The 26,217-nt window shown below is 36.9% G+C and overlaps 1 protein-coding gene across 1 annotated transcript in view; it reads left to right on the forward strand.

Annotated features, from left to right (window-relative positions):
- The first annotated feature begins 13,401 nt into the window (after positions 1-13,401).
- The window catches only part of LOC140167874 (uncharacterized), a 57,590-nt gene continuing 44,774 nt past the window's right edge, over positions 13,402-26,217 (forward strand). Inside the window, exon 1 of the mRNA XM_072191164.1 lies at positions 13,402-13,528. The gene's annotated coding sequence lies outside the window, so the exon portion shown is untranslated. The remainder of the gene's footprint in view (positions 13,529-26,217) is intronic.

A 26,217-nucleotide genomic window follows, 5' to 3' on the forward strand; every position in this document is an offset into this window, starting at 1 on the left:
TTTTTCTTATGTCCTGGCTTCAGCTTGTGTGGTGTATACACCACAGCACTTGTGAGTGGTGGGTGTCAATAATTACAAGTGTAGCTGCATATCAAACTTTAATTTGGGCTTAAAGGAATAATTGCATATTTGTTTATAATATTGTATGGCTGACATGAAGAAGGGGGCTGGTGGTTTTCTGTAACTTTTCTCCACCCACCAGTCCCAAGTACAGGGCAATAAAAATGGAAAAAAAAAAAAAAAAAAAAAAAAAGTTAAGCATGTTGACCATGCAAGTTTTAGTAGTGTAGCACATGTTTTAATCAAACTTTCACATCTGCCAATTACAGACAAAACACAGTGGCAAATGCAACATCTGTTATTGTTGTACTAACTTTGCATTATCTTAAAAAAAAAAAAAAAGGGGGAGATGTAATATCCTCTAAATCTAGTATCAGCATTATCAACATAGCAACAGCAACACTCACACTCGTATATACAATGAACTGGCAACACTCAGGGCAGATTGGAGCATGGCCGCCAAGATGAATAAAACTAAACTGAAGCTCTGATACTTTATATCATATTTATGTGTCTCCATGTACATTCCTTTCACCAATATTACACCAATGCCCTCTCTGCTTTTTTCCTAAGTGGAAGCAAATATGATGAAGATAAAAGTTGTTTTCCCCACCCGGGCAGGGTAGTCGCTAGACCATTTTCTTGGGGGATATTCTCTGGGGGGGTGATGGACATTTTTTGCTAGTATTAATAATGTGTCGATATGTTCAAGCGCGATTCATGTGCTCAAAATGGTCCAGGGGCCCACCTTGGCCTCCTCAGTGTTGTGTAAAATTGTCAAATCGTCCCACTGATCTTCTACTAAAATGGCCTAACCGGATTTTGCAATTTCAATGCCCGGTATTTCGAGCCATTGGAGTAAACTTGTCTCCTTCCTGCCCCCGGTCAGTACACCTCTGGTGGGGTGAAGGAGTCAGCACCTGATCTGCTCTGAGAATTGGCTTACCGGGATAAATGTGTGCGAAGTTCGGAAATATTTGTCCTTTTTAATGCTAAACGGGCCTTTTAGGTAAAAGGGTGTTAATTTTGGGTCTAAAATAAACCAAAAGGAAGATGCAAATGGTTAATTTTGTCCCAATATTTCTGTCAATTGAGCATGGGAGGGGAACTTGCCACCCTGCTCCAGGGCGATATAAATTGGTGCTAATGAAGGGTGCGTTACGGAGGGGTGATGGGACTCACACATATTTGGTAAATCTTGCAAAATCATAGTTTTTTGTCTATATGGTATAATACAATACTATTTCATACAACAGATGCACCTATCATGGACCACATCATCTAAACAAGATCATTTTAGGCCAAATAGGGCCTATATGACCAACTAATTGTGGTTGATTGTAGTTTTTAGCCCCCTTCCCTCTCTCTCACATGACGTGAGAAACAATCTCATACTCTCACCTCACCACTCTTTTACCTCTCCCTCCCCTCTCTTTCTCTCTCCTTCTCCATTCTCTTCCCCATTTCTTTCTCTTCCTTTCTTTCTCTTTTTCCTTTTTTAGCCATCACCAGGGGGGTGTCACACTCCCTACACCCCCATGACCACCGCTCTGCACCCATGATTTGACCCACCGACCCCTCAGGTGCCATATAGCAAGCCATGTGTGTGACCGTTGACTGACCAACATTTTTGTGCGTGTAGTTTGGCAGGATTGCGCAATCGGCTCATGTGGGATGCATGATCTTGCAGTCGCTTTGTGCTGTATAGTCTAGTAGCATTAGGGTTAATCACTACATGCATCATTTTCAGGTCGTCCATAGGAAAATACCTTATGGCATCAAGAGTCGTGTGTCAGGGGGAGTGTCCATCAGTGTGTATTGGTCGGGGGGGGGGTGTGTGTCTGTCGACAATGTAAGGTTTTTAGTTAAAATTTGGTCTCATATAAATCGTTCCAATTCTATTGCAACCAAATTTGAGTCATAGCTGCATTATGGGTACCTTCATGTATTGGTCGTACCCAATGTCACATACTGAGGTCAAAAGTCCTTTGAGTTCAACTGAAAAAAAATGTGAAATACCTGCAGATGACGCATCTGGGTCCTGATTTTTCATGTGCGATAGTTCTTGTTTTTCCTCAAAAGTGGAAACCGTCGTTTTATCTTTTCAGTTTCTGTTTCCTTAACCGTATCCGTTTTTGTAAGTCATTGTTATTCTGAAGTGGTAGTCTCCCAGGTGTGATCAATCTTTTATTCTAGCCTTTTGTTAGTTATTGAAAATTTGAAGCTCGTGAATTTCAGTTTTCGTTTTGGTAAGTTATATTGATTTTTGACATAAAACCTTGAGATGTGCGGTTGGGTGCTAATCTAGACAAAAGAAGAGTCTAAATTTCACGGTCCTAAATTCGCGGGAAATTGTACGGCTTCAATTGACTTGTGTTTGGTGTATATGCACTTACGCCTAGACGTAAGTGCCTCGTAAAAATTGTCTTGCATTGAAATATATACTAACCATATTGCCAAGTTATAAGCAAAAGTCTTCCATATTGGCGATGAAACGAGCGTCTAAAATAGTCAAATATCTCCCAATGAGGCGCGTACAAATGGTGATTAGGTAATCATGTTTTATATTGAAATGCAATACAAAAGAATTGCATTGGAGCAAAGATAATGTATTCTATTCATTCGTACCAGTGGCAAGCTAATCTGATAATTGGTTGGGTCTATATGCAAGGCTCGGGTTTATTTTAAATGTTTATATTTTTGCATAGCTTATTTTCAGTCATGGATTCATACTGATAAATTTCGCAAGGGATGGAGAGGGAGGGAGGGAGGGAGGGAGGGAGTTAGAGATATACTTGAGACTGAACAAGTGAGAGTGGGAGGGGTGAGGAAGAAAGAGAGACTGAAAGACTAGAAAGAGAAGAACTCGAGAGGAGAGAGTAGGGACTGGGGAGGGAGTGGGGAGACTGATCATGGGGGGGGCAGGAGGAACAAAATAGGGAGATAGACATTGATGGAAGGGCGACACTGTGGCCATGCACAAGTGCTTTGGGGTTCGACAGGCTCATAAGCGGACCTTTTGTGATTTTAGGGCTTATTTCATTTGCAACGTTTTTACAGAAAAAAGTGGACTTTGTCATTCGGATTGGCATGCATTTTGTCAAATTAAAATACCAATGTTAAAGACGAGAGGGCGCTAGGCCATTAAAAACACTGGTGTTAACATAATCTTTTCTCTCCTGGTTTTATTGACATAAGCAATTACCTATTGAAATAAGCTAATTGGTACTACATCTTCTCTGTTTAGAGTTAACAATGAAGTCAGATAACAGTAACTTACTGAATCCCTTGCGTTTTCGTATCTGAACAAAAGACTTACGGAAACTGAAAAGATAAAAAGACCCAAAGTTTGTCCAATATATTGCATCATAATATGGTTGGATTAAAATAACAATATTTACTGTGATTACAACAGGGATTCTGCATAGTAAAGTAAAATAACATGACATGCCAAAATGATATTTGCCTGGAACAAAACTTTTGAAATGTGTATATATAGGGTTAATATAAACAAGATGTGTGCATGCGAGGCATGAAAGAGAATGTGTTTTGGTTTCTGTTTGCCACAAGATCAACTGTAAGCAAATGATAATTTCTAAGCATCGCAGAATAATAAATTTGGGCTCTTTTTGAATTGAGTGTAAAAAGTTAATATAAATTAGAGCAGCTTAATTTTGATGTTGTAGTAGGGAAGAATTTTGGGTACCCCACAAGTTACCTGATTTACATATTCAAAGTTGGAGTCGTAGAATGACCCAGTGGCGGAGTCGGGGGCGGCAATCCCCTACAGAAATTTTCAGGGATGAAAATGGGAATGACGGCAATGATTAAAGTGTCATAAAAATATTGACAAATGGGGATGAAAATTTGGCTTTGCCCCTCACACTAAAAGGCTGGCCACGCTACTGGAAGGGCCCATATTTGTTGTCCATGTTACATTATTTGAATGTCCGTATTTTGACCTCATGATGTTGGTACATTATACCTTTTTAACATGAAATACCAAATGAAAGTTAAAGTTATAACAACATGTATTTTTTTAAAACCCACTTTTTGTGAAAATTACCGGATATGATAACTTTTTTGCACCCATCGTCAGTCGCAACACAAAGTGGCGTAGGTGAAGGACACGATACGTTTCTGAGAAAAACGTTTTTGAAGGATATGTTACTAATAACAGAGTTGATACTCCTCCACTGTTATCTCTTAGTGGCCCGATTCCATTTGAAATTGAAGTTTAAGGTAGTATGAATGGCTAATCAGGCTTGTAGCAAAATAGTCCCAATAGCAAAATTTAAAACTTAGAACAAACTTAAGATAAGTCTTCACTCCATCTATTTTGAGAGTTTCAAAATTTTTTAACATTTCTTATGTATTTCTTTATTTTTTGAAAATTACCTAAAGTTTTCCACATTATAATTTTTTGGCCTACATGGAGTGTACTATGGTTTCCAAACTTGCAGGGATGGTGTATAAGCTTAATACTTAAATTCTCTCACCAGCTTTTTTAAATAAAGTGTTTAATTATTTAGAAAAATTTTTGATTTTAGGGAAATTTAGAAACACCTATAATTTGAAATATAAACACTTATTTTAAATAAGCTGGCGAGAGAATTTTCTAAATTTGATTACCTTTCATATGACACCTTGTTTGTTGAAATTGGACCTATAGTTAGCTCAAAAAAAATTCTAGAATTTAGGTAATTTAGTGTTTCTAGAAAAAGTCAAGAAAATTGAAAAAAGTACTAACATTACCATTAAATATCTCATTTGTTAAGACCAATATCTTGGAAAAAAATCACTGTCTTTATTAAGTAGCATTTTTGCAATAAAATAAGTCAAAACCACATTTATGTAGTGTGTAATAAAGCAGAGAAAATCATATTTAAACAAATGATCTGTTTTCATAAATTAAGCTGATTTGCATGCATGCCAAAAACACTCTGTGTGTAAAGTCTATGGCGTTTTTCAATCATTAAAAATGATGTAAGTCAAAAACGTTCTTTTGGAAATTCAAAATTGGCAGGTGAGTTTATCTCACCAATCTACACATTCTGTATAATTTGTAAGCTAATCTTTGCATGACACGATAGCCGTAAAAACCACCTTAAGGTTCAAACTGTCAAACTGTATCTTTCATAGTTAAAAAGGAATAAATATTATATGATATAGCTAGCTCTAAAGTTATATGTCACTATGTGAAACTAAAAATTGGGAAAAGCACTCTACGCCACTATGTGTTGCGACCAATGATATGCACAGTTTATCCCTTAGATACAGATCATACACTGTGTCTTGAATAGCTATTGTAGCCCACCAACCCTGTGGTTAAGAGGCTAGGAAATAATTCCTAATATCTCATACCCTCGTTTGTTTAACTTTATCTAATCCTGCCCCACATGACAAGAATTATTTAGCCTATCTAATCTTGTATTGAGACAGTGGCAGTTAAGAAAATTTAGCCAATCACATGATGACTTAATTAAAAAACCAACATTTTGTTTCATTAATATGCAGTTAAAGTTATAATTTGTGTTCATATCATAGTCTTTTAATGATTTCAAATCCAATGTATATATTTTGAAGTCACTAAAAATAATAGACTATGACATGAACACAAGTTATAACTTTGCATATTGAAGACACAAAATGTTTTTGGGGGGCTTTTTTAATTTTCAACCATGAAAGATCTTAGTATTTAGCTTTAGCTAGGTCCAGAGATACTCACGATCTAAAAAAAATTGAATTTTACTTATTTTTATTTTTAAAAAAAATTGAAAAAAAAAAAAAATATTGGTCAGGCCTTCATCTGAGGAGCGGGCGGTGGAGGACAAACAAACAATTTTTTTTTTGCCTAATCTCCATGCTTCATTGAAATGAAATACATCTTTTCCCAGTAATGCTTGCGTATAATTATTTTCGCTTAATAATTAGAGCCCTAATATTAATGACAAGTTCCATGTTTTTTTTTCTCATCTGCCTGGTTTGTGAAAGTTTAGGCCTATTGAAAATAAATCTCCATGTATTAAGAACTATGAGTAAACATCTTATCAAGGCTTATCTCTCCGGTTTGTGAAAGTAAAGGCAGAGAGTAGTTATTCTTGAGAGGGCACTCACCTCATTTGCATGGCAAAATTACCCGTCTCCTCTGCAGCCAATTTGGTTTCGCTCCATCGAAATCAAGCTGGTCATGGAGGAGACTACTTTCCTTTGTGTTTGTTCATTTGTGTATGGAGAGCCCTTCTTGGAGTCCGTTTGGACTCAGGCTACGCTCTCAGCTAGAGTCAGACGCTGCATTGTACTAGAAACACCTTCTCTGTGAACTCGCTAGAGCAAGGAAAATAAAAACTGGTTTCATTACTATCTGTTTTTGAGCTTTTTTGCAGGTCTGCGACCATGGTGTTACCACAACTGTCTTTGCGTCATTAACATGTGCTGGAGTCTAGCACAGGTCAACCAAAGTCCCGGATTTTAATAAGACAATAATGATTGACACACACACCAGGAAGTTTCTAATCCAAAAGAATGAGAAAATTTAAATTCTCACCATTTTGGCCGTTTCTCATCAAAATGTCCGTTTTCTCATCCAAAACTTCCTTTAGTGTATTAAGTTAGCTTAGGCCTATTGATCCTAAATTTGCTGGTAGGGTAAAACTCGTTTTAGGGGGTGTTTAAAAAGTTGGCCACACATGCGTATAGGCCTACATTATCATACTTGAGTGCCCCTCCCCTCCCGGTGAAATTTGAGACTCATTTGGTCACCGTCCTAAGCGTCCTTGCCCACACGAAGTCGCCTAGGAGTAGGCCCTACCCGCATTATTAATTATTAGTGGTTAGCCTCCCTAAATACAGTCGCGTGTCGTGTTGTCAATTATCGTTACTTGTGTCCATGGATATGACCCCATGTATAAGTAGGCCCCTAGTCTTCATAGAATTCACACAGTCTATGCCATGTCATTTACGGATACAAAGAGGATAATAATGTTGAGGGCGCCCACAAAATCTTACACCGTCTTACACAATGTTCCAAGGCAAAGTTCAGTTTAATATTTACTCATCGTAAAAATACAGACGTTTTATTATGTGATGATGTTGTCTGGATGGGTGGACAGTTGTCACACTGTGGAAAAACAACAACCGGGAATCCGCATTCATTTACAAATAGCATTAAATTTATCACATAGTGGCCTCCGTGCAGTGGAAAACCTTAATTCTTTCATCAAAAAGAAATGAAAATGACAAAAAAAAACCGGATCCACATGTACGCCTATAAAATGGGCACAGAAATTCAAATATGAATGAATTTTAAGAAACATACGGGATATGATGAACCAATGACCTGACTCCATGATAGTAGGATCTATTAGTCGTTTTATATACAATGTATATACCGTGTTGTCATAATACCAATATTTGACATAATATATAACGAGTAATATTTAGTATTGTAAATATGCAGTTCATATGCACAAACGAACACTGATCTTTATGATATTCAGGTTGTTGTACATCTCATATAACATGTCATATAGGAGGTCATATGTGTTGACCTTCTCCTATTGTATTTGTTCATCTGTGTATGGAGAGGATTAGCGCCATTAAAACTCCATCAGTATTTGGGCGTAGTTCAGTGAACTCACCAGATTGCTATTCCAAGTACTTTGATAAATACAGATAATATGTATTAATGGGTCGAGGCGATTGCATTGAAAAACTAATAAATTATTCATAACAGTTACGTAATCAATCGATAGTGCGGACACTTTTCATTTACAAACCACCAAAATTCGTAATCTTTTAGCGTTGGAAAAGAAACCACGTGAATAGAGTGTCATAGCCCAGGTAAAGGTCTATTGTGTATATTATACACTCTGTGCTGTGAGGCTGCATTGTGTGGAGCTCTGTGTTTTACCATCAATTACACAAGCTGAAGACATTTTCATTGGATGAGAAGTCTTTTATTCTACTTAACTAACATCAGAGACATCACAGACAACATTTTGTTGCATTTTGGAAAGATGTATGCCACCAATTTTACGATTATTCATCTGGGATTCTACTGCTACATTTCAGTATAGTACACTTAGTCTACATTGAACTATGTATGCATTTACTTGGATTGGGTTTGGAACTGGGATCTACCTTTTATCAATCTGTAATTGGTTTGATTTCACAGTTGATCACTCATTGATCATGGATCAATCAAATCAATCAACTCAAGGAGTAATTAACTATACCAGAGAGTTCCTTCTGTCAATCAATGACAATTCAACTCATCACCATCATCCACTTCCCAAACCTGTTTTCAACACCCTGCTGGATTTGGGAATCTCAAACTGTAAACCCACTAAAAGAGGAAATAAAGGTGGTAGAAAATATAGAGAGAAACTTGCATCCAAAGTTACCAATGGAATTTCACTGTATTCTTTGAACTGTCAAGGAATTAAACTGAAAGCAACCCGTGGAATCATCACTGATTTATTTGAAGAGCACGATATTGACATCTTTGCTTTGCAAGAAACTTGGCTAGCAGATGATGCATCTGATGATTTCATTGTTTCTCAGATTACCCCACCGGGATATGACATCTATAATATTCCTCGCGGTAGAGGCGATTCTCATGGAGGCGTTGCAGTTGTTTTTAAAGAAGACATGAAAGTTGCTTCAAAATTTGACAATCGTGATCGCCATATAAAGACCTTTGAATACTGCGAGCTAGTGTTTACCAATGGGTCAAAGTGTTTCACTCTTGTTAACATTTATAGGCCCTACCCATCACGCGTAAACAAACTCACTACTGTGATGTTCCTTGAAGAAATTTCTCAGTTTCTTCAAGATTGCTCCATCTCCAAGGGTGATTTAGTGATTGTCGGGATTTCAACCTTCACCTTGATATTTTAGATGACCCGATCGCGGAAGTTTAATCGACTGATTGAAAGTCTTGGACTGATCCAGTCAGTAGTTGGACCTACTCATCGATGTGGTCATACATTGGATGTAATAATTTCTCGTGAAATGGACAGTCTTGTCGAATCGACTGTGTGTTAGATCTCATTTCAGACCACGCATTGATTGCTTGTGATTTGAATGTAAGCAAACCGTCTGTTCCAAGAAAGACTATAACATCAAGGAAACTCTGATCAATTGATCCACAGAATTTCAAGAAGGACATTGAATCTTCAAACGTATGTTCTTCACTGGCATCTAATGTTACCAAAGCTGTCGAACAGTATAATGAATCACTCTCTTGCTTGTTGGACAGGCATGCTCCACTTCGCACACAGACTGTCATTCATAAAGATCTGCAACCTTGGTTTTCAGATTCGCTACATCAGATGAAACGAGATCGTCGGAAAGCAGAAAGGAAATGGATTTCAAGTGGTCTAACTGTTGACTTCAAGAGCATTTCAAGAACATTCGAAATGAGTACAATGTTGCTTTGTACCACGCCAAATGTTCTTTCTTTAACAACAAGATCAATGAATGTGGCAATGATTTCAGATCAATGTTTTCTGTTATTAGCAATATTCTACACAGTAAGCAACCATCGCGACTACCTGATCATGATCAGGGCCGTTCCGACCATTAGGCCAGGTAAGGCGGTCGCCTAGGGCGGCAAACGCAGAGGGGCGTACAAAATAAGCCAAAAAAAGAAAAAAAACGGGAATGGAGAAAGAAAAGGGGAGAAAAAATGAGGGCGGATAAAAAGAAAAAATGGGAGGAAAAATTAAAAGGGGCGAAAAGAGAAAGGGGGACCTGAGAAAAAGAAAAGAAACGGGGAAGAGAAAAGGAAAGAAGACACGGGCGGAGAAAAAGAAAGAAGAAATGGGGCGGAGAAAAAGAAAGAAGAAACGGGCGGAGAAAAGGAAGATGAAAATGGGATGTGAAAAAACAGAATTAAAAAAGAAAAATAGATGAAGAGTGGAGAAAAGAAACAGAAAACACTAAGTGCCACAGAAGAACAAAAAGTGGGATAAAAAATACAGAAAAGAAGGAAAACCATAGGCGTAGATAAATCCCCCAAAATAATTTGCCACGGGGGATGGTCCATACAATCACCCCCCCAATGTTGACGTCTGTGTGTGGGTTTCTGACAAATTAACCTCATATTTGGCCATTTTAGTCCCAAAAGGGCAATTTTTTTCGCGCTTCGCACAAATCTATTCCATTGTCCACCATATTTGAACAGTTTAGCTTCAAAATGGCAAAACTTATGTCCTCAACTTGCTGAATTCACTATACTTAGAAATGTTTTCCAACGCCATCCCCCCAATATCAAAAAGAAATCTACGACACTGAGGAAAACGGTCGTGGGCCCTATACAAATAGGTCAAAACTGATGAGTTTTCAAGGGGGTAACCCCCCTTAACACTTTTTTGGTATGCTTTGGTGGGCGGCAGGGAGAGGCTTTGCCTAGGGCGGCAAAATCCCTAGGAACGGCCCTGATCATGATTCTGCCGGTGACCTGGCAGATCGGTTTGCGGATTACTTTATGACTAAGATAGAGAATATAAGATCTGCCCTTCCACCTGATGCTTCCACTTCGCAAGAGTCACAGGGTACCAGTGTATGGAATGAATTTACTTCTATCTCTGAAGCTGATGTTATGGAGATTATAACCAAATCTCCTTCACCGTCCTGTCTGTTAGATCCGCTTCCTTCATGGATAGTCAAGGAACACCTCAATGTGCTTATTTCAGCCATTACATTTATTGTTGATATGTCACTTGCTGAAGGTATCGTTCCAAAGCCTCTTAAGACTGCCATCATAATTCCATTGATAAAGAAGGCTAACCTTGACAGCAACATCCTCAAGAATTATCGCCCTGTGAGTAATCTCCCTTTCATTTCGAAAGTTCTTTCAGTCTGCCTATAAACAATTCCACAGTACTGAAACCGCGCTAATCAGAGTCCACAACGACATCCTGTGGGCTATGGAGAAACAAGGTATCACCATTCTTGTACTGCTGGACCTAAGTAGCGCATTTGATACCATTGATCACCGTGTGCTGCTCTCAAGATTGCAAAACCTTATAGGTGTGAGTGACATTCCACTAAAGTGGTTCACATCTTATTTAGCTGGTAGATCACAGCGTGTATGCATCGATGGAAAATTCTCTTGTGCTCAGTTTCTACATTACGGTGTTCCACAAGGGTCAGTTTTAGGGCCCTTGTTATTTCTAGTCTACACTCTGCCACTTGGTAACATCATTCGCGACTATGATTTAGCTCTGCATATTTACGCTGACGACAAACAGATTTATGCATCTATCTGTCCAACTTCTGCTACTATTGAGAAATGTGTTAACGATATACAAAACTGGATGTCGCGAAACTTCTTGAAATTGAATGCAGAGAAAACAGAGGTTATTGTTTGTGGATTTCAGGCCCAGTTGAACAAATTTCATCTCTTCTCAGTTAACATCGCTGGTGTGAATGTCCCAGTGCAGGTGAACGCAGTTAGAAATCTTGGTGTGATGTTTGACTGCAATGTGAGCATGTCTGCTCAAGTGACCAAGATTGTAAAATCAGCAAATTTTCATCTCAGAAACATTGGTCGTGCTCGCAAGATGCTCACAACTGAATCGACCAAAATGGCTGTCCACTCTCTTGTAACATCGAGAATTGACTATTGTAATAGTTTGCTGGTTGGCATAAGTGCTTCGCTCCTGAAACGGCTAGTTAACATCCAACGTACCTCAGCACGTATTGTAACTAGGAAGCGAAAATATGACTCAATTTCCAAAGACCTCGTTGAGTTTCACTGGTTGCCAATTAAGCAGTGCGTTGACTTTAAGATACTCGTCATCGTCTACAAATGCCTTCATCAAACAGCACCGGAGTACCTTTCAGATTTGCTTCATGTTTCAACATCTCATCGTCGTCTTCGTTCAACTTCGACTGCCTCTTTCATACTCACTGAGCACAAGACCAAGAATTCAACCTTTGCAGACAGATCATTTTCATGTTATGGACCAAAACTATGGAATGCATTACCAGAACATATCAAAACCGCCTCTTCAATTGACATTTTCAAGAAACTGCTTAAACAACATCTCTTCAATATTGCTTTCAATCAGTAACTGTATTCATTTTGCTTGATTTTGGACTTTATCTGATGTTATGATTTATGTATTATATTATTCTTGTTTTCATCCATTGTTTATGTTTTCATGCCCCTTAGTGCAAATTGTTTTGGTTTTTGGCGCGGTATTAAATTTCAATTAGTAGTAGTAGTAGTAGTATTGAAAATAAGTGTCCATGTATGAAGTTGTATGAGTAGGCTACATCTTATCAAGGCCTTATCTGCATGGTATAGTTGAATAATGATATATAGTGATATTTGATTAGAAAGCTTATTTTGTTTGAAACCTAGTTACAAATGCAACAGGATTCTTTTGCATACTGCATGTTTCTGTATCTTGCTGACAAGTTATAAATGTCATTAAATGCATCATGGGTGTCATATTATAGGCCTAGAATGTTTTAATCTGGGCCTGTAGCAACTTCTGCACACCCTGAATAAAGTTCAGTATAAGGCTAAAAAAATGTTTCCTGTAGGTGGGTTAAAACCTAAATGCAAAATGAGGTTTAAAAAAAACCTTATTTTCCAAAGTCAGGATCATTATGCCCCCTCAAATCACTCATTTAATGTCAAGTCAGTGCACAATTAGTTAGATATGAAAGTTGGAACAAATTACTATACACCTGATCCATGAACTTTGTATTTTTTAAGACTATTCTTGTTAAAGGTAATAATATAGGGTCCCATAAAACTTTTTTTTTCCAAATTTCAAACTGTCATTATATGATAGTATTTCCCATGCTTCTTATTCAACTTAAAAAGTCCATTTTTACGGAATCAACCCTGTTGCGATATTTGGATGTTACACTCTGCGTTTTGTTGAGGCACCCACATCTTATCACATACGGTACACCTGCTATAGATGTTGTACATCATTCTAGATCATCTCTTAACTTTTGCTATATGTTATCAAGCTCTGTGAAGATGAAACTTTGTTTTAGTTTGAATAAAGATAAAACGAATAAACTTAAATTTGAACTTGAATTGCATCTTGCTTACGTGTGACCTTAAAAAATTGAAATGGAGTTTATATTCACAGAAACTGATGACCTAGTCCAATGTATAAAAATACACATGCATGATGAGTGCATGGATACACTGTGCTACTCATTAGTCCATGAAGTCACCTGTTGCAGCAAGTCCTGCCTACCATAAATGAATAAAATAATAAAATGGTAAATCAGACATGCGTAGAACTATGTATTCATGCAACTGATAGTGACTTTATATGCTATGTGTCGTTATTTTCAGCTCTCATACAGACAACTAAATGCAGTAATTAAGTTTTGTGGAAGATATTCATACTGTTGGGCGTTGCTCACTTTCACCAGATATACCTGCCAGGAAAGGACGCTTGGGGAACTGGACTCTTTTAACACACGGGTAAGTTTGCCCTTTATTTATTTTATTTAAAAAAATAATAATTAACTTCTTGATATCTACACTGTAATTTATGTAGAGAATTTGGGGAAAAGGTTGACTTCCGTTGTTCTCCACAAATTAAACACTTGCAGAATAGTTTAAAAACTTATGTTAACAAACATATCTGTACATACTGTGGTTGTTGCTGAGTGGTTTTACATATATTCTACTGAATATGACATAACGAATGTGCGTAACAAGTGTAATATAGTTAATGTTACATTTTTGTCCAAAACGTTATGCTTAGAATAATTACTGTACCTTTTGGACCTAGCCCTTCAACTTTCATGTAACTTTGTGATGTTCTTATTATTACAATAGATATGTACATGTAAATATGTGGGGGAGAGGTGTGAGTGTGACATCATCTGCAGGAAGTTAAGCAAAAACTACTTTTTGCCAATTGTGATACAGGTTACACACCCACTACTTTCTTCACTAATTAGCACTAACCCGTCTGGTACATCCCTTTGGCAGGGCGGGGCGGGCAGCAAAAATTACCTCCGACCAAACCACTCTGAGCTTATAGGGTTAAAGAGGAGTATTTAAGGTTGTATGGTTTTATTTAGGACAAATTGGCTGTTGACACCAATTACTTAATGTTAAACTCCCAAAATGGAAATCATTCTATTTTGTGAAACACAAGCTTTATTAAAGCAGAATGAGTTTGGTATCAATGTTAACGTTCCCACTATGTGTATGAAAAAAAGCATACGACTTTGACCCAGCAGTTAGGGTATTTGTGTGGGTGAACAACAGTTGATTATGTAAAGCATTCATTAGGAGCATTGATGTGTGAATGCAAAAAGGGTGTATCACAAATAGTGACGGGGCAATGATTCCATTTATACCTTGCCAGACTATCAAACATGAAATTATGTAGCGCATGTAACCAAAGACTTCACAAAAAGTAGCTCGGCCATTATAAATATTCATACATAACTTAAAAACTATATCAGTCGTATTTGGTATTTGAAAACACCGGGTAAAAGCAAATTTAGTTAGAGTAATTTTAACACCTCATTTGTTACAATTGGTTGAATATTGTGAATATGATTATAAATTGTAGGTCTTTTTGGAAACTTCATTTATATCTTCAATATGATACATCAAAATTTTCATGTGGTGGTTGGCTTTTCCTCCAGATACATACTGTTTGATTCAGTCTTATTTTATAAATTAAAGACTTTTTTTACCAACTTCAAATGAAAGCCCAGTTTCAAGTTGTGAGCAACCAATCAATTTCCCTGATTTTCACTCCTCTATTGACCAAACCTTCAATTTATGCACACCACTAGTGTAATGTGGTAAAAGGGCATTATACCAAACCATTTTATCAGTTGTGATTTTATTTGCTTGCAAATATTTTTTCTACATGTGAAATAGAGGTAAATCAATTAGGCCTACTTCATGCCAATGTTATCCCCTTTTACGGTAAGGTACGTTTTCCAACACACTTTCAAACTTGTTTTCATGAATGGTAAACTTATTTCTTTCTTTAAAGCCATTATGAATGATTTTGGTCAAATTTTGATTTTGTTATTCTTTTCCCAATATTTTTACATAATCTTAGTAACAACTGTCAAGGAGGTTTATTCTGATCATTTAAAGCTGAAATAATGAGGTAAAATTAAGAAAACCAAACCACTTAACTTTGGAGCTCTATGGGGGAAATGGCGAATAAAAAGCTCACAAAATTTACTGTAATTTAAAGCATGTCAGACCTAATATTTCGTGTGGTATTTTAGTGCACCATTGGGCATTAAAATCATGCAAAAAGTAGAAATTCAAGAAAAATTGAGGGTGTCGCTGTGGAGCAAATCACACATGGCTTTAACTTATACTTAGTGTGCTTTAAATGATTTCCATTTTGGGAGTTACAATGACTTAGTAAAAGTTGTTAACATTCAATTGATCCTAAATCAAACAATACACATCTTTAGCCAACATTTTGCTCTGTGCTGCCAACTCCCAGTGCCAACATGTCCCTCTGAGGGGATGTACCCAGTCAGGCTGTAGTGTTTTGTAATATTCTGTTCACAAATAATTCTAGATGTATGAAATCTATTTTGATGGCAATAATTATATTAATAGCACATCTGTAAGATAATTCTCTGAAAATTTTCTTGGAGTCTGCTCATTAATTTTCCAAACAGAACATTTGCAAACATTGTTCAATCATGCCATGAGTGTTTAATGTTTAGTGTTACATCATGGGCTTTGGTTTTAAAAGCAGTGCACCAAATCCAGTGGAAAATTCACATAAGGTAGACAAATAAATAGGCTTGACATTTCTGGAAGGGAATTTAGTATTTTCTTATATTTAGAGTATTTTCATTTTATTTTGAAAATTGCAACACAACATCCCACAGACATTTTTATTGGGACACCCTGTAAGTTATTTGAGTACTGTACAGTTGATGTACTATGCATTGTCATTACAGCGACACCACAAACACATCTTTGTTATTTTTATTTCTTGGAAATGGGCTTGAAACCTCTACTTTGTGTTAGGAAAGGGTAGTTGCTGCAACTCATGTGGCACTTTATTTTCAACAAAACTCAACCCAGAAAGTATCGAAACGATTATAGATGGTCAGATATATCGGGAACTGAAATATATAGCAAAAACTTATTTAATGTATATATAAAGCACAGCTTTCTCCTGCGCATTTTGATACCTCTTTTGTGCGCTTGAGTGGCTTCAAGTCGGATTATGAAAGTTGCACTTAGCTCCTATTCAAGCCAAATGCGTTCGTCATGTACACACACACCCCACACACAAAATCAAGACAAAGGACACCGATGTGCTCTGTTTACTTAACCACAAACTTTACTTTATTTTACTCCTTCGACTTCCAACTTCAATACTTGCTACCCTTTACTTATCTCTGAGTTATCTCGTGAGTTCTTTCTGCTGACATCTCAATACTTGTTGTGCCCACCATCACTGTCTATCACTGCCTGGATTCGTCGCCGCAAAGCAATGGTCATTTATTGGTCACAGTACAACGCATTTGGCTTGAATAGGAGCTAAGTGCAACTTTCAAAATCCGACTTGAAGCCACTCAAGCGCCCATAACTCGACCAACTGATATCGTAGAACAACAAAAGAGGTATCAAAATGCGCAGGAGAAAGCTGCGCTTTATATACATTAAATAGGTTTTTGCTATATATTTCAGTTCCCGATATATCTGACCATCTATAATCGTTTCGATACTTTCTGGGTTGAGTTTAGGTACAAGAGGTGTATTTGTGCCATATAGTTACGGTTAGTTGAGTTAGTTTACTTTTTCGTTAGTTTATTTAGTTTATTAAGTTTGTTTGTTTGTTTGTTTGTTTGTTTGTTAGTATTTGACATGGAAAGCATTTTTATGAGGTTAAAGTTTTAATTATCGCTTCAAAGCAATGGTGCTTCATCTTTTGGAACAAGTTTGCAATAAGTTTGAAATATATCATACTAATAAATCTGAGAGGAAACTTAAAAAAGATTGATATTCTCCAGGTCCCACACATTATTAATGCTAACGTACCTTAATTGGCTATAACAATAATAGTTATCCAACCCTGCTATTCGTACCATGACACCATACGTGACACTATGTCCTATTCTGTGACTGCATTTTGCTCAAAAATGTTTGATGTCAACAGAAATCCTATTTCAATAGAGAACCATTATATTCATTTTGCTTGACAGCACATTATTCAAACCGTGTCACTGATAGGCACTGTATAATAATGTTACAAAGTTCAACTTCATTCAATGATTAGATTCAGTAAAAAGTTAAAACAAACTTTTTGACATGATCCCTAGAATTTACTGTTGTTTATGGGTGAATCTGCATAACTTTGTGAAAAGAATATAATGTCATAAGCTTTTAAGCAAGTCTTATGGGTAAAACTGGGTTAACCCAGTACTAACTGGACCAGAATCCATTTCACATGCATCTATCTCTCAAAAGCTCACACCAAAACATATCAAAAGTCCTGGATAATCCAAGTAGTGGAACAGTGCCTAATTTGATTTAAATCCAAAATGGCTGCTTTTGCAGGGTCAAAATTTCAAAGTTGGTCAAATCTGGTCAAAATTATACCTGCATACATTCTTCTCATCATAAGGATTCAGAAAAAGTATAGTTTGAACTATCTCAGGTGCACAGTGCTTGAGTTATAGGCAAAAAGGTAATGTTAAATTTTGCATTCCACAGGAGACACAATTACACATTTTAGGATTTTGATAAAAAATAGTCTCAGATTGTTCTGCTTACAAAAACATTTTAAACAAGAATAGTTTGTCATATCTCAGATGCTTTAATTGTTATGGGTTACATTGCAGAAAACATCAAAGTCCATTGAGCCCTGTTTACCATAACCTGTTTTTTGATGTTACATATTCAACAAAACATCCAAATCAATGCAACTATTCTGATGACCCCATTTTATGTCGTCTGAAGGAGAGGCCTTATGGCAGCATTGTATAGTTGTGGGGTTGTATGCCCAGCAATGGCATAGCGTGGGTCTTCATATTGGGGGGCACCAGTCATGATTGGGGAACCGGATCTGATTGGGGGGGGCACAAACCATTTTTTTGCAATTTTCCTATGGGATTTTCTAAATTTTTAGATCGATGGGGGGCACAGTCATGTTAGGGGTCAAATGAGGTCATTGTTGATTTAGATTCACTTGGATACCCTTTGAAAACCAGACTTCAATGTCAACTTTACTTGATTACAATAATCTCTTGGTGGGGGCATCATATTGAAGATGTTTGGGTTCAAAGGTCATCTAGGGGTAAATTTTAAACTACAAGGGCCGGGTCAAATTTTAAAAATTGCTCCGATTGGGCTTAAAGTTGGTGAACATAAACCTGAAGAGGAGGGGAACATGTTGAAAATCAACCAAATATCATTTGAGGTCAAAGGTCAAATTTTTAAATTGCTCTGATAGGGCTCAAAAGTTGAGGTAGAGGAAATCATGTTGCAAATCAAGCAGAAGTCATTCCAGGTCAAAGGTCATCTAGTGTCAAATTTTAAAATTGCTCTGCTTGGGCTCAAAGTTGGGCATAAACAGGAAGGGGAAACATTTTACAAATCAAGCAGAGTTCGTTTATTTGAGGTAAAAGGTAATTTGTGTTAATTTTTGTTTACAATGGTTCCAATTGAGCTAAAATTTGGCAGAAATAAACTTGATGCCCACCTAGTCGGGCTCTCATTCACGCGCGGATGGGAAATAGTGTTCACTTTATGTTTGATACGGTTTCTAGACTGAAATTTTATGTAGAACACGCCCCGTAGTCCACTTTAATTAAAAATGTGCCCAAAGTGCTTTTTCCGGGGGGTGCCCGAACAATTGGGGTCAAAATTACTAAAAATGTATTCTAAGGCCAATGGTGGTGATTTTGGTGTCTAAATATATGTTTATGGACATGAGAAAGTCATTAAGACAGTTTACGAAATCCAAAATGGCTTCCTTATGTTCCAAAATTCAAAATGGCGGCCTAAATGGTGAATTTTAACCAAATTTATTTGAACGGCTTTTTCAGGCCGATGGTGGTGATTTGAGTGTCTATGAATATGTCTGTGGACATGAAAAAGTTATTTACATAGTTTATCAAAATCCAAAATGGCTGCCTTATACAAAAAAAATCAAAATGGCCGCCAAAATGCCGAAAATGATTCTAACTTATTTGAACGGCGCTCTCGGCCCGATGGTCGTGATTTGGGTGTTGGTATATATTTGCAGACATGAAACAGTCATTTACATTGTTTATAAAAATCCAAAATGGCTGCCCTATGCCCAAAAAATCAAAATGGCGGTCAAAATGTCGAATATTAGTCTATATCATTTGAACGGCATTCTCAGGCCGATGGTGGTGATTTTGGTGTCCAGTTATATGTTTGGGGACATGACAAAGTCATTCAGCTAGTTTACAAAATCCAAAAAAGTTGCCCTATTGTCCAAAATTCAAATTGGCGGCTAAAATAGTGAATTTTAGTAAAAATTACTTGAAAGATATTCTTAGGCCGATGGTAGCGATATTGATGTCTAGGTATGTTTGTGACATATAGGCCCCTATAGTGTACATGACCAAGTCATTTAGATGATGAAATCTTATATGGCTGCCCTATGCTAAAAAATTCAAGTGGTGTTCAAAATTTCAAATTTTATATTGATTTTACATAATTATCATAAAGACACCCAGCTCTAGGGACTTAATTTTAAATCTAAGGTCGCCGTGTCACAATATAATCACTTGTACTTGGTACATAGATGCCCAAATTATTCAAAATGGAGCCATTAACCAAATAATCACATTTGATGACCATTGATCTATTATGATTTTAAACCGGGGTATTTGAAGATATTGGCGGCCATAATATTAAATATAATAATCCTTATAAAGCAATTAAGGAAAGTGATTAACCCTAGAACTACGTAGGGGGTTGTACCACCCCTAAGGTTTTTCATCCGCCATAAAAACCCGCGTATTTTACGCCCAAACGACTTAAACTAATCGTAGATCCATCCTGTACGCTCTTTTAAGTGATATAATTTTTACCCCAACACCTTACCCGGGGGTATGACCGACCATCAAAGATGATTGACCATAGGGGGGGGTGTGAAGCCCACCATAGGTTTCTACAGTAAAATCCATGATTTTAATTTCACTCTTGTAAAATTATTCCAAGATATATTTGACTTTTTACTTGTTAGTTAGGTTGAAATAGTAATTTTCTTTTATATTTAGGAGACAATTCTGTGAAAATCGCATGTTCGTAGAATTTTTGGAAGAAGATCAATTTTGCCTACACTTTTGTAAATAACCAGAATTGAATACATGAATACAAAACCCACCGAAAGTGATTTTGAGAAAACTAAAAAACAAATGTGTATCATGCATACCGGGCCATGTTGGATTTCACATGCTCAATAGACGCACGTACAGACGTAGAGGGTTGATTTCGGTTCAACTTTTATACATATGATAGGCATATGTATAAGCATTCCATGCTTAACTCAATTTGGCCAAAGTATGGACTTGGGTGGGTTGTACATTCATATATTCAATTTTGCAAGGATGTGCTCACATTATGACGTCATAGCGATATTATGTGGGGAATGTTTGTACTTCTTTTGGTATCACTGGATAGACGAGACACATAGTTATACATTGGTACCAAATACAATTGAAATTTAGGGGCAACACCTCCCCCCCCCCCCCTTCGTAGTCCGTGGTACAAAATATGGCTTAGTAGTTCTAGGGTTAAACGTATACATGTTTCCACTTTTGATTTGTTATGAGTTAAATTATATGATGTCCAATCTACTAAAAGTGGAAATTATTGTTCATCATATCTGTACTCTCCTCTCCCAATTGACACTCACCTTAGTCAGCCAAAAATCGAGTGTAAATGCAACTCTCAGTATGTTACTTCCTCTTCCGAACCGCTGTTGGTTGAGGTATAGAGGCTATGATCCAATAATTACAGATTGGTCTTTACTCATCATTTTTAACGGGTGTAGCTCAGCACATGTCCAAGGCAAACTGGGCTAATCGTAGAACCATAGGGGTGCTGAGCCTTCGTCCAGGGATGCCGTTTTCAAGCAACCAGCCGTAGTTGAGAGGATATAAAAGCAGTGCCATGCCATGATTTGCGACGAATATTACTCGAAGGATATGACATTTCTTGGATTTTCTGCATGGTCAAGGAGCCTTTGCGAGGGAATGAACTTTTAGGCGTTTCTTCCTCATACCGCTTATCACCATGATAGTATTATAACGCTTATATGCCGAGTGGGGACATTGTGGAGAAGGGGAAACTCAGTTAGTAATTACTGACTAGTGGCTACTAGTGAAACCATGGTACGAAGCAAACACAGAGAGACTTGGCTTTACTGTATACGTGTGAATACCATTTATTTAGCATGATGTGATCCCATCAGGATCCAAGATACAAGTGTGTCTTCTACTGGGTTTGTGACCCATATTTATACAGTTTTGGAGGGATGCCACGTCGACATAATTAGCTAATATAGCTATATAGTTACGTAATGGCGACGTGTCATCTCTCAAAGACTGCATTATCATTTTATCATGTTAATTATTCTTTATACTATTTGTCATGTTAATTAACCAAAGTCATTCTTTACTAATATTATCTCTAACTAACCATAACATTCCGGCCATACCATCGTGTAAGCTTGACCAGCTTACCGGGTGGTATAATCTGGCCTAAAAGGTATAATCCGGCACTAAAAGGTATAGGCCTATACAAGGTATAATCTGGCTTTGCATAATCACATAATTAGCCAGATTACATATAACAATAACTTGTAAGGAGATCAGGTAAATCTCTGATTTGTGGAGATTTACCTGTTAATGGATTTAATACATTATCAATTAGTTAAGAGTTTCAGAAGAAGGAAGTAAAGCGTGGGAAACTTCTCACAGGTTTACCATGAAAAGCAACGATAGTATGCAGTAAGGGGATAAGATAGATCACATAATTAGGCAAATATCGTATAACAATAAGGGGATCAGATAGATCCCATAATTAGGGGATAAGGTAAATCTCTGCTTTGTAGAGATTAACCTTTTAGCATGTTTAGATAACAATTTACATCATCAATTAGTTAGACTGATTTACATCATCAATTAGTTAGACTGATTTACATCATCAATTAGTTAGACTGATTTACATCATCAATTAGTTAGACTGATCATGGAAGTAAAGCGTGGGACACTTAAGAAATACATGAGAGGGGGGTAAGGTATTCATAACGCTCCGCGTTACAGTATATATATCGACTATTCCTTGGAGTCAGTAGGTAACTGCGAAAGCTGGATTTGTTAGAAAGCCATCACATTCGCTTGTTTGGTAATAATATTGAACAAGACCTGATATCCTTCTGATGAAGGCGAGTATCCATTGAGCAATGATATATGATATACAAAAGTATAGGCAAAATAGATTTCGGCCAAAAAATCTACGAATATGCTATTTTCACCGAATTTTCTCATAAATATAAAAGGAAATGACTATTTCAATCAAACTAACATGTAAAAAGTCAATATATCTTGGAATAATTTTACAGAAATGAAAATCATGATGGGCCGCACCCCCCCCCCCCTCCGATGGTCGGTCCTACCCCCGGTAAGGTGCTTGGGCAAACATTTTATCACCAAAATGAGCGCAATGGATGGATCTGCGATTAGCTTAAGTCGTTTAAACGTAAATATGCGTGTTTTTTTTATGGCGTATGAAAAACCTTTAGGGTGGTACAACCCCCTACTTAGTTCTTATGATTATTATAATGATGGTCTTCAAATGCCCAGATTTAGAGATAGATATAGTTTACATTTTACGGGATATACAACATTTTCAATCGTCTTTGGACTACCTTTTTAAATCATAATAGATCAATGGACATCAAATGTGATCCTTATAGTGTTAGTTAGTATTAACATTTGGTTAATGATGCCATTTTGAATATTTTTGGCATCTATGCTCCATTTATAAGTGATTATATTGAAACACGGCGAAAAAAAATATAAAAAAAAAATTTAAAAAAAAAAAAGTCCCAAGAGCTGGGGTGTCTATGTGATAATTAGATAAAATCAACATAAAATTTGCAATTTTGGCCACCACTTGATTTTTTTAGCATAGGGCAGCCATTCTAGATATCGTCAACTATCTAAATGACTTGGTCATGTACACTATAGGGGCCTATATGTCACAAACATATACCAAGACACCAATATCCCTACCATCAGCCTAAGAATATCTTTCAAGGATTTTTTTTTATTGAAATTCACTATTTTAGCCGCCATTTTGATTTTTGGACAATAGGGCAACTTTTTTTAATTTTGTAAACTAGCTGAATGACTTTGTCATGTCCCCAAACATATAACTGGACACCAAAATCGCCACCATCGGCCTGAGAATGCCGTTCAAATGATATAGAATAATATTCGACATTTTGATCGCCATTTTGAATTTTTGGGCATAGGGCAACCATTTTGGATTTTTATAAACAATATAAATGACTGTTTCATGTCCTCAAACATATACCTACACCCACATCACGACCATCGCCCAAGAGCGCCGCTCAAATAAGTTAGAATAATTTTCGCATTTTACGGCCATTTTGAATTTTTTGTATAAGGCAGCCATTTTGGATTTTGATAAACTATGTAACTAACTTTTTCATGTCAACAGACATATTCATAGACACTCAAATCACCACCATCGGCCTGAAAAAGCCGTTCAAATAAATTTGGTTAAAATTCACCATTTTGGCCGCCATTTTGAATTTTGGAACATAAGGAAGCCATTTTGGATTTCGTAAACTGTCTAAATGACTTTCTCATGTCCATAAACATATATTTAGACACCAAAATCACCACCATTGGCTTTAGAATACATTTTTAGTAATTTTGACCCCCATTGTATGGGCACCCCGGAAAAAGCACTTTGGGCACATTTTTAATTAAAGTGGACTACGGGAGCGTGTTCTACGCAAAATTTCAGTCTAGAAACCGTATCAAACATAAAGTGAACACTATTTCCCATCCGCGCGTGAATGAGAGCCCGACTAACCAATATTCTGTGAATATAATGATCACAACAACAGAGAACCATGCAAGACGAGAACCACGCAAGACGAGAACCTCAAATTTCTAGTGGCCCAATGACCCCTTCTGAAATAGTGACTTTTTATATCAAGTATATCTAGGCATTAACAGTACAATGTCCAATGCACAACAAGCGATAAAGCAGGCACATTATGTGACCCTCCACCATGAACCTGTTGTAAAGTCGGCCTTCGGCCAATTTTGTTTTATTTCATATTTAGAAAGTATATTTCATACGCTTTGAAATGAAATATCATTTGCCTTTATACAATGTCCAGAAGCTGAGTTATGGTTGGTTGAACTTTGCAATTCATGCACATATGAATACAACTTCCATGCACATTTTACACTAAAACTCTTTTTTTGCCGTTTTTGCCGACTTCAATGAGGTTCGTGGTGGACGGTCACTTAATTGCACAAAGATATTTAACTCATCATGGCGTGAGGGAATCATAACCCCTCTTTAGGTACCAGAGCCAAATTTTTTTGATCTTTGGATTGACAGTCGATGCTGCATGCTTGGATGCTTGTTAATGAACTATATAACTAATTAATCAGAAGTAATGGAAAATTCTTTGTAGGGGTTAGTTATTTCTTATGTAAATATTCTAAAACTGCCAAAAAGGACACTACTCCCCACACATGTTCATCTAAGGTAGATAAAATTCATTGATGAATTCATCTTATATAGATAGCACACATTTATTAATTCACTCATTGATGAAGTCATCTTAAGTAAAGAGCACTCATTGATGAAGTCATCTTAGGTAAATATCACTCATTGATGAAGTCATCTTAGGCAGATAGCACTCATTGATGAAGTCATCTTAGGTAAATAGCACTCATTGATGAAGTCATCTTAGGTAGATAACACTCATTGATGAAGTCATCTCAGGTAAATAGCACTCATTGATGAAGTCATCTTAAGTAGGGAGCACTCATTGATGAAGTCATCTTAGGTAGAAAGCACTCATTGATGAAGTCATCTTAGGTACTAGGTAGATAGCACTCACTGATGAAGTCATCTTAAGTAGGGAGCACTCATTGATGAAGTCATCTTAGGCAGACACCACTCATTAATGAAGTCATCTTAGGTAGATAGCACTCATTAATGAAGTCATCTTAGGTAAATAACACTCATTGATGAAGTCATCTTAGGTAGATAGCACTCATTGACGAAGTCATCTTAGGTAAATAGCACTTATTGATCAAGTCATCTTAGGTAGATAGCACTTGTTGATGAAGTAATCTTAGGTAGATAGCACTCATTGATGAAGTCATCTCAGGTAAATAGCACTCATTGATGAAGTCATCTTAAGTAGGGAGCACTCATTGATGAAGTCATCTTAGGTAGAAAGCACTCATTGATGAAGTCATCTTAGGTACTAGGTAAATAGCACTCATTGATGAAGTCATCTTAGGTAGATAGCACTCATTAATGAAGTCATCTTAGGTAAATAACACTCATTGATGAAGTCATCTTAGGTAGATAGCACTCATTGACGAAGTCATCTTAGGTAAATAGCACTTATTGATCAAGTCATCTTAGGTAGATAGCACTTGTTGATGAAGTAATCTTAGGTAGATAGCACTCATTGATGAAGTCATCTTAGGTAGATAGCACTCATTGATGAAGTCATCTTAAGTAGAGAGCACTCATTGATGAAGTCATCTTAGGTAGATAGCAGGTCGTGTGTCTTGAGCTCGCAACCAAAAAAAGGTGGCGACGTTACATTTCGCCAAAGTCGACTCAAAACAAATGATGATATCTCTGTCAATCAAGAAGGTATTGTCATGCTTGTGGTATCATTTTATTGCTAAATAAAATGCACTTTCAACCCTGTAAAAAGAAATACTTGAACTTTTTTAATACTAACACTGTGCTTCATAGAACTCAGAATGGGCAGGGTGGCGGTGGTGGGGGATGTGTTACACACAAACTCTATGGGATTTGTATTTTTAGTGCGTAATCTGCTTCTGTAAAGGTTGTAAATTGGATTTGGACTCTATTTA

The sequence above is a fragment of the Amphiura filiformis genome, chromosome 13, assembly GCF_039555335.1.
Source record: "Amphiura filiformis chromosome 13, Afil_fr2py, whole genome shotgun sequence".
Classification (NCBI taxonomy): domain Eukaryota; kingdom Metazoa; phylum Echinodermata; class Ophiuroidea; order Amphilepidida; family Amphiuridae; genus Amphiura; species Amphiura filiformis.